This window comes from Camelus bactrianus, chromosome 1, assembly GCF_048773025.1.
Source record: "Camelus bactrianus isolate YW-2024 breed Bactrian camel chromosome 1, ASM4877302v1, whole genome shotgun sequence".
Classification (NCBI taxonomy): Eukaryota; Metazoa; Chordata; class Mammalia; order Artiodactyla; family Camelidae; genus Camelus; species Camelus bactrianus.
The window spans coordinates 76,003,061-76,018,621 of record NC_133539.1 but is presented as its reverse complement, the minus strand read 5'-3'; the positions used below and the strand labels follow the sequence as shown (position 1 = coordinate 76,018,621).

General features: G+C 37.5%; 1 pseudogene; it reads right to left on the bottom strand.

Annotated features, from left to right (window-relative positions):
• Positions 1-12,086: 12,086 nt before the first annotated feature.
• On the bottom strand, positions 12,087-12,582 carry LOC105063309 (small ribosomal subunit protein eS24-like; annotated as a pseudogene).
• Positions 12,583-15,561: the final 2,979 nt, after the last annotated feature.

The following is a 15,561-nucleotide window of genomic DNA, read 5'->3' as shown; positions in this document are numbered from 1 at the left end:
TGAACTTTTTGTTTTACAGTGATTAGTAGCACTGTTTAGGTAAGAATATTTTCTTGTAGAAACCTAAGTATGTTATTTCATATCTTTTTTTAAGGTACAAAAATATCACCAATGAATGCATGTTCTAAATAATAAAATAACTGTCTCATTCTTTTTCTGTGGATTAACGTCTTGGAGTTATTATCAACAAATAAAAATACAACAATGTGATTTTTATATTTTCCTCCGCAATTATTTGAATGTATGGCATTTGCAGATGGATTACTTGTGGAAAAATTAAACACAAATGTTCTAAAATAGCTACTTCTCTTATGTAGGGATTATTTTAATATTTCTTAATCTTTTTATGTCATGTAGCCTTTTCAGTGAATTAATGCCCACAAATGTTGGCATGTGAATGTTTGATTTTAAGGGCTTAGGTTCTGGGCAAAGATTCTAATTTTTGGAAATAAGGCAGATGATTCAATATGTCTAGTTATTTTTATATTTAATACAGGTATAAAAACTTCATTATTTAAGAGCATAATTTCCTTTTAAGGAAGATGGATCCTTAAATAAAATCTGAAGGTTGTTGCTGACTGGGCTGCTAATGGATCTCCTTCATGTGAACACTTGGGTCAGTTTTGGATATTCAAAGGTTTTCCTGGGGCTGGGTTCAGAAGATAGGACCAAAGAAAGATGAATGTTTTAGTGAGGAGAAGTTGGAGTTAGGAGCAGTTTGGGAGGGATGGAATGGATAAGGGAGAGAAGAATGAGGGCTAAGAGAGAGGGGAGCTAGCCATATAACAAAAGCCTGTATGCTCCATGGTGCCATTTATCTGATGAAAAAAAATCCCAGTTATAGGTTAAATGAAAGGGCTTTTCTGGAATAGGAAAATCTAACATTTAATTTTCAGTTCTTGGCCTTAGGTAGGTAAACTCCACTTTGATCCATTATCATTTTATAATAACAGATGTCTACACAAAAGCTTTCTATGAGTAATTTTTGTTTGTTTGTTGGCTTATTTTTTCACTAACGACCATGATCAAGTGCCCTGCTTGTGCTGATACAGTGAAGAAAAGGTATAACACTCAAGACAGCTAAACAATTCCTAAAGTAATTCTGTGGAAGCAAGAGCTAGGGTTAGAAGTGTCCATGAAAAACAAGCCCTCTGGAAATCTGCAGAAATCTTTGGTGGGACACTAGTCTTCCCTCAAGGCATCACTAGGAAAAAGGCTTGGGGCCATCATCCTTTCTTCTAAAAAGTCTGATAACTGCAGCTGACACTTGTGTTTCATAAATATTTAAAGTCATAAGGAATCATGACATTAACAGATTTATAAATGAATTGAATTCCACTCTCTGCAGTAACCTCAAAAATCACTCATAGAAACCTTCCAAAACCGTTGTCTTAGCTTCTCATGCAAGCACTTTTCCTATTTGAAGTACGCATTCCTTCATCTATTAAATAACTATTATATAGCTACTCTCCACCAGACACTGGAGCTCCTGTTTTGATAATGATTTTGATTATATACATGAAAACAAAATGTCAGTGCTGGATAATGGCAAACCTAAAAGTATGAATACATGAGGGTAAACTAGTCAGACGACATGAAAAAATAGTATATTAGAGATGAAGACAATGTTTCTTACTCTTGAAATGTCTCATAGAGTTGATGTATCATCTTTCTATAAAACAAAAATGAAAAAGCAGCACGTTGGGTCATAAGTAATTTCTACATGCAGAAAACATTATACAAGAGTTTATTTTTCTTCTAAAGTCATATAGTTTAGAATGCTTTATTTTCATTGAAAAGAAAAGAAGTGGTAAATCATTACCATGAGCTTATTCTCCTTTGTGGCCATCCCATGTCCTTAGCCATGACTCATGGCCCCCTCCTGTGTTTCTGTGTGGGTAAACTGCTCCAGAAAAGTTAAGATCACTCACACTCCTATTGTCTATGGACTCATAGCAGCTTAAGTTCTAACAGGAATGCTTCAGGATTTTGTAATTTAATCTTTTACCTAATGCCTCTGCTTGAAGATTTACAAAGATCTATAAGTCTGTTTGATAAGACTAACCGTTCCTTTTAGGATGGTGCTAATTACCGTTTTTTTCCTATGCACGGAACCAAATCTTTGCTTCTGTAACTTCTCTCCATTGCTTCATCTAGCAGGCCTTTGGGTGTTGTTTGATGTTGTCCTTTGTCATCTCAACTTTAGCCAATATCTTCAACCCCTTCTCATAGACATAGTGGATCTCTCAACATTTTCTTTACCTTCCTCGATAGATGCTTTAGTCTCTCCAACCCAAATTAAATATGCTCTGCAGATGTAGATCAGCCACCGTAGAGGCCAGTGGGAACATTATAAGTTCTACACATAATGTACTTTACAATTACCTTTACTTTTTTAAATAGTTTCTAGGTCATGTGGGCTTGCTATTCATAAACACATGTTGGCCTTTTTCAAATGAACTACTTAAGTTATACTTCATTTGTTCTTCAGTTGAGAAAATTACATTTAAGGCTCAAGGATGGATCTGAACTGTATTTTTAATTTAACCTTATTAGTTTTTAGTCTGTTGAAATAATTTTGAATATTGATTGCCACTCAACGTATTACCTGGTTAACTCAGTTTTTAATTATCTGCAAATTTAAATGGCACATCATTTAATTTTCTTTCAAGTTGCTAACCAAAATATTGAATTGGTCAGGATCTCATTGCCATATCACTAGAGAAGACCATGTGGATATGGTAGGCATGGTTGTTTAACTACTTGCAATCTGGCTACCTGTACTCTTGTCCAGTTCAAGCTTTGTTATCATAGTCTCAAGAATATCATAAGAGACTTTATTGAAATCTCCTGTGGGAAAAATACTTCATCAGTTGGAAGGTTTTGGGATTCTGATTTTTAAAAGCAACATAATTCACTTTTTCAAATAAGACTTATATGGAATCATAGTTTATAGGACGTAAGAAATGTGGAGCTGCTGTGGTTGAAATGTGGGTAGAAAGATGACACACCTACACTCATCACCTCCATTCTCCCCGAGCTCTTCCTAAACCATGGCTGCCCACAAACCTCAGGGGGAAAACATTTGATAACACTGATTTGTAGCATCTCATATCTATCAGTAGAGTCAGCTTCACCGAAAAGGAAAAGAGACTTATTAGGGATGGCGTAAACAAATGGCACATATACTCATACTTTGGGGCCCACTCTTCTGTTCATTACTCTGTTTAATACTTTATTAGATAGTAGCATGTCAAAGAGAAATACCTCTAAGCTTACTGGTCTATCCTTTTATAAAAGAGAAGTTATAATTAATGCAGAGGCTATACTGGTGACTCTTATATCCTCTTACATCTCTCGGATAAAGTATTTAAAAAGATCTATTAAAGGACAAAAATACAATGGCACAGGAAACTAAAAATTAAAAAAAAGACCACATGCTACTGTGTGAAGGGAATTTCCAATGACTTGGAATACACATTCCAGTCTAGAGACCGTCCACTCTCTGTACCAGAATTGCATGGGCAGCTGCATCCCCAATGTCTGCTCCTAACTTTGTGACTTAAGGATTATGTTGACCAGAAAATCTGGCAGCCAACCAAACGCTGGTGCATAAGAACTTTGGTAGAAAATAATGTATCCAAAATGCTAATGCCAAAACATACAGAAGGAAGGGACAGCCTGCTGAAAGTTTTGCTTAAATGAACAGTTGTTTATAAAGTCACACCAGTGTAATAGTTGAAGAAAACTTTGGAATGATATATGATGGGAGGATATAGTCAGGCTATAGATAAACAATTTGTGATGATACACAGAAGGCCAGTGTGTGCATACCTGATACTCTGTTGGGGTATTTTTCCTTTTTCATGTCCAACAGACAAAAGTTACATAATCTACAATTGTTTTGGGAGATCAATTTTTTAAAAATTAAAGCAAGCTTTCTAAGACATGATTTTAAATTTCATTTATTTCTTACCATATTTTATCTCATTTCCTATATTTATGTGCCAAACCTATTTTTTCATGATTTTTACTTCTTCAGCATTAAATTAAAATTGAAAATGGCATTAATCTCCAATAGGTCAAGTCCTTGACATTTCAGGAGAGTGATGTTCCACTATATAATAGTGTCAGGTACCTTCCTCCAATTTTCCCAGCAATCCTCTATTTCTAATTTCACTCAGAAGTTACAATTCCCAGAATAAAACTTGATTGAGAGTAGAGGAAGGAGAGTTGCATTATATCCTGCTATGCAATTACCTCAGGAAAAGTCATACACGTGGTGCTGGGGGAGCAATAAGGTAGACCATTTAAGTAGTACACACTGGGGAATGTAGTTGTTTTATGTACATCTCTTGTACAAAAAGAACTGCAGGACTGTCTGACTGTTTACCATAGTTACATAGGCTAGTTAGAGGAAAATTTGTTTCCTTAGTGGAACAGATAAAACTTCTCTTCCCTGTCCGTTCTCAACACAATAGAGACTGAACACATTATCCCATACTGAGCACATTACTGCAGGCAGGTCTAGATCTAAAAACAAGAATTCCCCCATGCATAATAAGGTAAGTATCTGCACAGGAGTAATACATGTATTCTGTAATCTGTAAAATAAAGCATCAGTACAGAAGTATCAAGGATGAGTAAACAGGGTAGTACTAAACAGCGTGACATAGGGTTTATGGAAAAATGTTTCAATGTAAAGGCAAAGAAGAATTATCTTGAAGATTCAGAGAAAAAGACATACTTTAGAAATAATTTTCTATAAGAAGAATTGGAAAATGCTTGAGAAAATTTATCTTACTCCCCTAATGAAAGCCTAATAATATGCTCAGTTTGAAGCAGAAATAGGGGCCAGTATTGGGACTAGTATGTCCTTGGCTACATGTACTAATTTTGATGTGGGATGGCTTAGACAATAAATACATTATTTTCTCATAAAACTAGAAGTACGGAGGCAAAGTGGATTGTATTGTAGGCTTTTACAGAGGCCAAGCTGTCATCAGAGCTTTTGTGTCCTTCCTACCTAATTGTGTTAATTCTGTGTTTTCAAGCTGGTTTACCTCATGGTCTCAAGATGGCTGCAGCAATTCCATGTGTCACATCCACCCACATTAACATCAACATGATAAAAAAGGGATGACTCTTCCTAAGCCTCTTTGTTATGAGAGAAAAGCATTGTGCAAAATCTCCCAGTCAATTTCTCCTCACATTGACCTGAATTGAATTATATAAATGTTCCTCAGGCAATTACTGAAATGGGAAATAAAACAACTATAACTGGTTTAGACAAATTATCTGGGGAGATTATGACATCCATTACAGGGTTATAGGGAAAGAAAAAGATGGGATGGTGTAGTAGGTTATAGAAAGAAATTACCTAAAATAGAAAAGTTAGAATTCACATTGGAAACAGTAAAGAGCAGAAATGAAACTGAGAAAACTGGATTGGTGATAACAAGCTAAAGAAGGTCTCCCAGAGTTAGAAAGTTAAAAAAAAAAATTATGGAAGACAGAAAATAGAGACTGAAGTTGTGCTTATTATGATAAATCAAAAAAATTGATGAAAGACTAATCAGACTTAGGAAAGAACATTCATGAGGTGGAAACTGACTTGATCCTATAGATAAAGAATGACCCGTTATGTTCCAGGGAAAAGGAATAAAAAGAGACCCATGCTTAACATAGTCACATCCTACAAGTATATGGTCAGGAGATTAAAAAATTACATAAAAGGGGATAGAATTATACTAGCCTCAGACTTTTATTGCATGGTATTAAATTAAAAACAACAATGCCTCTAGAATATTTAAAAGAAAAAATATGACCCAAGAATTCTACATGTGTACCAGGATGGCCATTCTAGTTTGAAAGCAAAAGAGTAGCTGTGTTTAAGCTCTGAAAATGTATTCCTTATTTTCCTTTTCTTACAATCGAAGATATACTTAAGTGGATGACTCAAGGTGGAGAAAAGTGTGGCATTTAACTTTGTTGAAGTTAAGTGGTAGTGATTCAAGATTCATGTATTCACCTAAGATGTCATTCCACTGTAAAGACAACAGAAGAATTTTCTTGGGTATTAAAAGCTCCATTAAACGTAAGACTTATGTGTTCTTTCAGAGAAAGACATTCTTCAGTCACCTTGAGAAGCTAAGAATAGTATTCTGGTAACATAAAAGGATGATTGTGGGATATAAAATGACCTAATTGAATTAAAAATAACTATGGTAGTGTGATTATTCAACTGAATGTAAAATAAAAAATTATTTTAAATGGTGTTTTACATAGTAGAACAACATATAACAATAAGCCAGGTTCTTAAATCTCATTAAAATAAATAAACAAAACTGAGAACTGGGTAGGAAAAGAATAGCACAGGAGTGACAAATTCCTTCAGCAGAGAAATGATTCAGAAGTCTTCATTTCTTTTTGTCCTTGGAAAAGAGAGAAATACAGGTTTAGAAATATATGAGAAATTCTATCACTAGTAAAATTAAGAAAAACAAATAACTCCCCCAAACTACTAGAGAATAAAACAAAAAAATGATTGCAACAAAAATAAAAATAAAAACAAACTGTATGGAAGCACATCAAAACAGAAGATGTAAGATGAAATAAGATAAAATACCAATCCCTTCAGTAATGGTTATAAACATAAAATTTTTAAAACTGGTCTCTGTGCTGCTTCTAACAGCATGTCAAAGATGACTAAGAGAAGACGGACCAAAGGTATGCCAGAAAACCAGAGACAAAAAGAAGGAATTTAATTATTGATATTAGATAAAACATCCAAATCAAAAGTAATCATTGGAAATCGGATTTTTTTTACATTGATAACCTTTTCTACCCTAAACCAGAATAAAAATTTCAAGCATTTTATAGGGAAATTTATCCAAAAAATGACAATTAATATTTCAAGATAATTAATAACAAGGGAAATACAAATGGCTACTGAACATATCAAAACTCTTCTACCTCACTGAGATCCAAAGGAATGTAAATCGAAATAACAAGATGTCATTTTTTACTTTAAGATGCAAAATCTTAACTAATTGTGATAGTCAATTCATTTGAGGATTCCATTGGTAGGTACTCTCATATATGTACATTGACTCCAGCTCTGGAAAGCAGTTAAATGATGTGCAGAGAAACCTTTTACAGAGTTATTTTTCCCCAAATTTAGTAAAGAAATGAATGCTAAGGCAAAATCTGAAAAAGTAACAAATATATATATATATGTAATGATGTTCATCACACTTTATTGGTAAACAGTGAAAAACTGGAAACAAATATCACTGAAGAGGAAAAGGGTAAAATAAATTACATGTAACTTAATAACCACACAATATTATAAATATTAACATAATTTAATAATATATCATGTGATATTATGTAGTTCATAAAGAGATGTTTTTGAAGAGTTACCATTGCATTGAAAAATGTCTATGATTTACTGCTAAAGTCAAGAAAACTTGATGAACAGTTATGTAGTCTATATTATCACAACTACATAAAAATGCATATAAAATTTCAGGAAGAACATATGCCAAAGTGGTAATCATACTTGACTCTGGAAGGTAAAATTATAGGTGATTTCTTTTCTGCTTCCTATGACCTTTCTATATATCCTAAATTTCCTATTTCCAACTTTATTTTAAGAAAACAAAATAATTGAAAAGAAAAGGTATTTCTTTTCTATAACTCCAATTTCTTCCATTCTTTAAGTGTTCTCAAAGATTGTGGTGGTTTCGTAATCAAATTTATAGTTCTTTTACTCCCCTGAGATATAATTTTTCTGAGACTGAAGGCTTAAAAAGGCTTTATATTCTCACACTATCTCCTTACCTATCTTGGTTTTCAATTTCCTCCTGACCATGTTTGCTCTCCCTTTGCCACTCTGGAGATCATTGTCCGGGTTGGAGAAGATGAAAGCTAAATAGGAGTTAGCTGAATCTCGTTTGCCTTTTGTCATCTTAGCATTGTACATTTGTTACCAGCAGACTGCCTTCCTTCATCTCTCCTTCTTGCTCTGAACTAAGCAAAAAGAAAAATGGTCCACTATTTTGTCTTCAAAAAGTTTTTGCAGACTTGAGCTCTTACTGAGTACTCAACATCCTCCTTAGACGTTCAAACCAATCTTCTGAGCTAATCTTTTATTTTATGTCCCTTCTTCCTTGACTCTCCTTCCCAAGTTCCCTTACAATCTGAGCTCATCAAAAAGTGTCCTTTGAAACTGCAGATGATTTTGTATCTGTCACCCTTTAGACCAGATCAGTCCGTTTACCCACCACATGTGCTTTGGTCCATGCATATAAGTCACAGTTGCTAACTGTTTTTCTCTCTTCAGATATCTTCTTTTTCTGCCAACTGCTTTGGGTGCTTTGCCCTTTTCCTTGACTCTTGGTGCTTGACCATGGTTCACAAATTCAAAACCCACAGTGGCCCAGCTGGTAAAATGTGCGCCTGGAGCGCCCAGAGTGTGCCTTCAGAGAGGACAGCCATTACTCACCCACCTCCAACTGACCGCCAAGCAGGATTCATGGCCCACTGTGGTCAACTCCCTGTTTTAAAATACACTGAAAATACAAGTGTGTGTGTGTGTGTGTGTGTGTGTACATAATTATGAAGTCTGAGAAGTCCTACAACCTGCCATGTACAAGCTGGAGACTCAAGAAAGCCAATGGTATAATTCAGTCCAAGTCTGGTAGCCTGAGAACCAGGGGACCCAGTGGTTTACGTCCCAGTTTGAGGACTGGAGACATTGAGATGGAATGTCCCAACTGAGCGATGAGGCAGGAAAAAAAGGGGTGAATTCCTTCTTCTTCCCACTTTAGTTTTACTCAGACCCTCAATGGATTGGATGATATTGACCCGCCTTGGGGTCCACTAATTCAAATGCTAATCCCATCCAGAAGCAACCTCACAAACACACCCAGATACAATGTTTAATCTTTGTGCCCTATGGTCAGTCAAGTTGACACATAAAATTAACCATCATACATAACTCGTTTATTTTCCCATACCATCCCCTCTCACGTTTGCCATTCAGATTTCAACTTCCTTAAAAAATATCTTCCATAGTTCTAAATCCTCCAAACTCTTGCTGTCACTAATCCATATGGTGGATCTGTATGTTGGGGGGTGGGTGTCTGTTTATATAAGTGTGTACTATGTGTATGCGGTTACATAAAACTGTGAGGCAAAAGACAGAATATTTTGCTCGTTTCCCCAACACTGTTCTCTGCTCTGGCCTGGGATCTTGTGTGATTACATAGTCAGAATTTAGTTTTATTGGGTGTCAAAGTCCTCATGGTCCTCAGTCACACTGCGTGACTAAGGCCATCAACAGACTCTGGAGACACGAGGTCAGATATGTTTAGTCATGGGCCCATCGGCTCCCCTCCCACCCTTGTTGTCACTTCGTCTTCTGCTCCAGAGTCCCCTCATTTCTTCATCCTTTAGCTCTGTCCCGTGCCTTTACCCTGACCTCGCGTCTGAGACTTGTTGACTGAATTTGGCTCTTTCATTTTGACGTTTGGTCCTTTCCGAGAATAAGACTTTAAGTCACCTTTTGGTGTTTCCTTCTCTTGACTACAGCAGGTTATTACATCAACCCTGGTTCAGTGCTGGATGCCCTGAATAGTGTCATAGGTGAATATTCTCTGATACCCCGTAAAGGGCAGTCATCTCCTGAAGACTCCACCCCCTGTACATTAGAAAATGCACTTTCCCTACACATTTAAGAAAAATAATCTCCCTGAAATCTAAGGTCACAGTTGATATTATTATTATTAGCTTATTTGTCGAATATTTTAATTATTCTAACCACTGTCCTAAATGCTTTACAAGTAGTAACTCACAACACCACAATGAATTAATTTTATCATTCCTGTTTACAGAAGAGGAAACTGAGGCATAGAGTGAGCTAGCCAGCTAGTGTAAGAAGTGGAATTTGAATCTTGTAAGTTGGGCTCCAGAGGTATGATCTTAATAACTGGACAGTATTCTCTCTCTCATCTTACATTGTTATAAACTCAAAGATGGCATAATCATTTTCTCCCCAGGTCCCCATCACTTTTATGTCTTCATCAGTTCTCATTGTTGATCAGAACTCGGTGCCGATAGCATTTCCTCTCACTTCTGCCTTTATCACCCTCTGCCTTTTGAGCAATGAGACTATCAGCAGGGCACGTCAAGAACTTTCTGATGCTCTGCCTGTAGCAGAATAAGGCTTCCAGCAGCTTTATTGATAGTTGAAGCTACTTTATCTTGCCTCAGCACCAGTTTTGTGATTTATTGATCATTTACTTTTTATCTCAAAGCTCTGAACTGTGCTTCTAAAACAGCATCAATATATTTTTTTTCATTTTTAGCCAGATCATACTTCCACTTTATAAATTGTAAATTTCCATCTAGATTAATAGTGTGTTTATATGCAATGCTACTTCTCTTTCCCTTTACTTCTAAGTTTCTCTGACTAACCTCATAAGCTCACTCAAGACTTGAACAACATTTCTATTTCTGTGATTCAAAAAATCTCTTTAGCAGGGAGGGTATAGCTCAGTAGAGCACATACTTAGCATGCATGAGGTCCTAGGTTCAATCCCCAGTCCCTCCTCCAAGTATAAATAAATAAACAAACCCAATTATCTCCCCCTCATTAAAAAAAGAGAGAGAGAGAGAGAGAAAATTTCTTTATCCCTAGGTCCACTGCAAATCCCAAGCTGCAAAGATGCATGTGCAAATTATCCTGGACAGCTCCACCCCCAGACACCTCAATGCACCATAAACTCTCCCCAATTAGCTGCTCCTTCTCTTCTCCCAAATTTTCCATCTATCTAGTTGTTCCAACAAGTAATATTGGCCCCATTTCTCTGTGCATCTTCACAAGAAAATATATTAAAATAGTTACCATCACACCCATTTTTACTTCTCACACACTGTTCTTTGCTCAAGTAGGGTTCTGTGCTCACCACCAAAACTGACACTGCACCGGTGAGCATCACCTACTTACCTATCGGTGAGCCCGACGGTCACTTTTCTAGCCTCACCACACTTTACCTCTTAGGCACATTTGATGCAGTTAGTTACTGCTTTCTCCTTTTGGATTTTATGATGCCACGCTCTCCTGGATTTCTTATTCTCATATTGGTTCCCTCTTCTCAGGCTTCTTGGCTGACTTTTCCTTGGGTTGGCCTCTAAAATACTGAAAGTTCCCAGAAATGAGTCCTTCACTATTAGTTTTTTATTGCTGCTATAAAAAATTACCACAAACTTAGTGGCTTAAGACAGCATAAATTTATTACCTTACTGTTCAGAAGTCTGACACAGGTCTCCCTGGACTAAAATCAACCTGTCAGCAGGGCTATGTTCTTTTTTGAAGGCTCTTAAAGTAAACCATTTTCTAATATTTTCCAGCTTCTTGCCTGCATCTCAGCTCATTTACTTTTCCCCCTATCTTCAAAGATCTGTCCAATCTCTCTCCAAACCTCCTTTTGTAGTCAGGTCTTCCTCTGACCATAGCCAAGAAAAGTTCTTCACCTTGAGGCCTCACATGATCACCTTGGGCTCACCTGGATAATCAAGGAAAATTTCCCCATCTCAAGGTCCTTAAATTAATCACATCTGCAAAGTCCCTTGTGTCATGTAAGATAGCATATTCCAAAGTTCTGTGGATTAAGGCCTGGAAATCTTTGGGGGCCCATTATTCTGTCTACAACATTAGCCCTCTTTGCTTTTCTCTATGGAGGAGATCCTCTGAATCCCACAGTTTCAAATGCCACCTGTGTGGTGATGACAGCCACGTTTATATCTCCAACCTTGACTTCTCTGAGATTTCAATCTGTATGCCCAAGGGCTTACTTACCTTACATTCCCCCCAGCCTGTCTTCTCCAAATTGTCATTATTTCTACAAATGGCACTATCTCACATCAGATCAAGAACTAAATTTGTTGGTCTTATCTGCCTTCTTTCTTTCATCCCCAATTCTAATTAATCATCTGAAGGTCTTAATACAGACCCTCCCTTATTTAATTCACCATCTCCCCTGTAGCCACAACTAGACCAAGCCACAGTGTCCGTGCTTTCGTAACTCTGCTTTTTTTGGGTTTTTTTAAGTTTTTAGTTTATTAATCCTGTCATGGAAAATCTGCACAATCACCACAGATACAGTCACTACAGAATCTTTACTCCTTCTTTTTGCCAGCACCAACATTGGCCTTCACAGTCCCCCTGACTTTCTTCATCCTGTTCTTCCATTCATTTCTCTGTTTCCTTGAGGTCCTTTTCTTGTACAGGCCATGACTTGCAAGCCTGTGTTTGAATTCATTTTTCTTCGCCTAATCCAAGGAATTGTCGATTATGCCAAAGCCAGTTGTCATGCCACCACCAAAATGAGTTCTGAATCTGAATACAAAGATGGCCTCTGGCGTGGTCTTGTACATTTTGGCTAGTTTTTCCTGAATTTCTGTCTTAGGTACTGTTGCCTTCCCAGAGTGAAGGACATCGATGACCATTTGTTTCTGCTGAAGTGGTCGGATGGGCATGAACTTCCTGGTCTGGATAGTTACTGTGTCATTCATGATGGCAGCTGATCTCCAAGCAGCCAGGGAGGAAAAGAGCTGTAACTTCACTTTCAAGTTCTCTCTTGATCCCCTAACATTCACCTGGCATTTAAAAAGATCCTTACAAAAGAGTAATATTTGCAAATAGTAAATTAGATTATGTTGCTTCTCTAGTGAACGCCCTCCAGTGGCCTCTCATTGATGCCATAAAGTGCCTCATGACCTGCCTCTTTGATGTAACCCTCCACCACTCTCTTCCTCTTTCATTGAGCTTCAGCCACACCACCAGCCTTCAGTCTCTGCCTGGACCACGGCAGCTTTGCTTCCTGCCTCAGGACCTGTGCACTCTGTCTGGAATCCTCATTTCTCAGATCCTGACATAGTTGGTTAATTGTTGTCATTCACTATCTCCCCTTTACTATTCATAGTATCAAGGCCTTCCCCAACCATGACCAGGTCATCTAACGTCCATCTCATTCTCTATCCTGTGACTTTCTTTCAACTCCTTCATAGCACTGATCACTATCTAAAATTATCGTGTTTATTTATATCAATGTCACTGAAATTTACATAAAGTAAATACGCATATTTTATGTACACAGTTTGACCAGTTCGGACAAATACCTACACCTGAACAGCTACCACCTCCATTAAGAGGTAGAAGATTTTCACCACCTCAGAAAGCTCACAAATGCTTCTTGGCAGTCAAGCCCCATACCCACCCGGGTAGCCTCTGATCTGAGTTTTTGAAGCCATTCTTCTCAGTTTTATTCCTCCAGAGCATCCGTCAAATACAGACAGAGTGAGAACCACTTAGGTAATTTAAAATGTTGTAGTAGTTCATATAGGTTTGTTCTAGAATGCCATGTAGCTCCATAACTCTATAATGTCTGCTTCCTTTTGCTCAACTTAATGTCTTTGAGTGTTGTCCTTGTTGTGGCAGTAGTCCCCTTTTCTCCATTTCTAATGGTGTGTAGTATTCTATTTTATGAAAATACAACAGTTTGTTTATCCATTCTCCTATTGATGTTGCACTGTTTCCAGATTTTAGCTGTTTTGAGAAAAGCTACTATGAACCTTCACGCACAAGTCTTTTTGAACACATATTTGTATTTCCTTTAGGTGATACAGTAAATTAATATTTAACTTTATCAAGAAACTGCTTGATTGCTCTCCAAACTGTTTGGCCCATTTGTATACGACTTCCCACGATGTAGAAGAGTCCTGGTTGCTCCGCATTCTCATCAGTACTTGGTATTTTGGTCATTTTGTTTTAGCCATTCTGGTTGTATCCTATGAGAGCTTTTATTTGCACTTTATTGATGATTCATGATGATGAATATCTTTTCAAGTGCTTATTGATCATTTGTACGTTTTCTTTTATATAGTCCACTGCAGAATTTTCCCTTTTAAAAATTAAGTTGTCTTCTAATCATTGAATGGTAAGGTTTCCTTATGCATTCTGTGTATGAGTTCTTCATCATGAATGTGTGCTGCAAATATTTTCTCCCTTACTGTTGCTTGGTTCTTGATTTTCTTAATAATGTTCAAAACAGAAGGTTTTAATTTTGATGAAATTCAATTTATGCTTTTTCCTTTTATGGCTATTGCTTTTTGTATCCTCTTTACAAAAATTTTGCCTCCTCATAGTATCAAGGAATTTCTCCAATGCTTTCTTCCTGAAGCTTTATAATTACAACGTTTATGTTTATGCAGTTTTTCTCATGATCTCTCTGTCTGTCTCTTATTCTTTCTTCTTTTCCTAATTTTTTGCTCTCTTTTCTCTCTCATCTCTTCACATGAAAAGTAGAGCACTTTGTTTGATCTCGGTTTCTACCTTATTTCTCCTCTTCTCTGATACCTGTCAACAAAACAGAGGTTAGTAGTGGCAAAACCAGAAAAAAGATGTTTCCTTTTTTTTTTTGAAAAGTAGGAAGATGAAGTGGGAAAAGGGGAGGATTAGATATGCTTCTACATTTTTTTTCTTCTTCCTCTTTTGCACAAGGAGCTTGCAAGTCCATTTCAAAAGAGATAGTACTTAGACAGCAGGGGACACAGACGGGTGTGAGAAGATGGTGAAAAGCTGGATGATGAAAGAAGGGGAAGGAGACAAGAGCCAGAGAGACATGTGCCCCAGTTTATAATGCGTAACCCCAACAGAGCAGATGGGACGTTAACACCTGAAGCACATTTTGTGTTATGTGTAGCTTGTTTTTACATACAGTTCATTTTTCCCGTGGCCAGGGCAGACCAACCTGACCAGTAGAGGAAAAAAAAGTAACATTGCAATTACAGTGTGAATGTCTTATTTCCATGCTCTTTTTTGACAGGATCTCCTGCTACACTCCGTGTCTCCCCATTCATCTTGTAGAGCCCCTACAAGTCACCTCATTTATTGGGTTCCCAGGCCCAGCCCTAACGGGTAGACAGTTTTCCTCTTCTGCTATGCGGGCACAGCCTTCAGTAGGTGATGTCTGCTGCCTCTGACTCCCTTTGAAAGTGCTACCATTACCATTCACACCATCTTCCGGCGCAGCCTGCCACAACAGTGCTGCGCCACGACGTTCGGAAGCTGTTCTGCTCGGCCAAAAAGACACTGCTGTGCCCCCAGTGTGCCACTTCTCTTGATGTAGCAAGGACAGCCTGCATTTTCTGCTCATTTAGGAAGAATTTCTCTTCCTCACCTCTGTGTATTACTACTGTATGTGAGTCCAAATAACAGTTTATCCTATACTCTGAACTTCTTAAGAAAATAGTTCTTTCCACCTGACTTACAGTTTCTGTTCCCAGACAGGACTCCTTTACTCAGGCTCTGTGGATCATCGTTTTTTTCCCTGAGGGTCCAGTTTGGGAGACTAGGCTGAGGGACAGATAACATCCTACACTCGCAGCGATCCCCTTCCAGGATATGGCCCTGGGAACGGGCCACCCACAAATGACCCAGTCCCTCTCTACATAGGAAGAGTTTGCTGCCAGAAGCACCTCAGCACCAAGGGC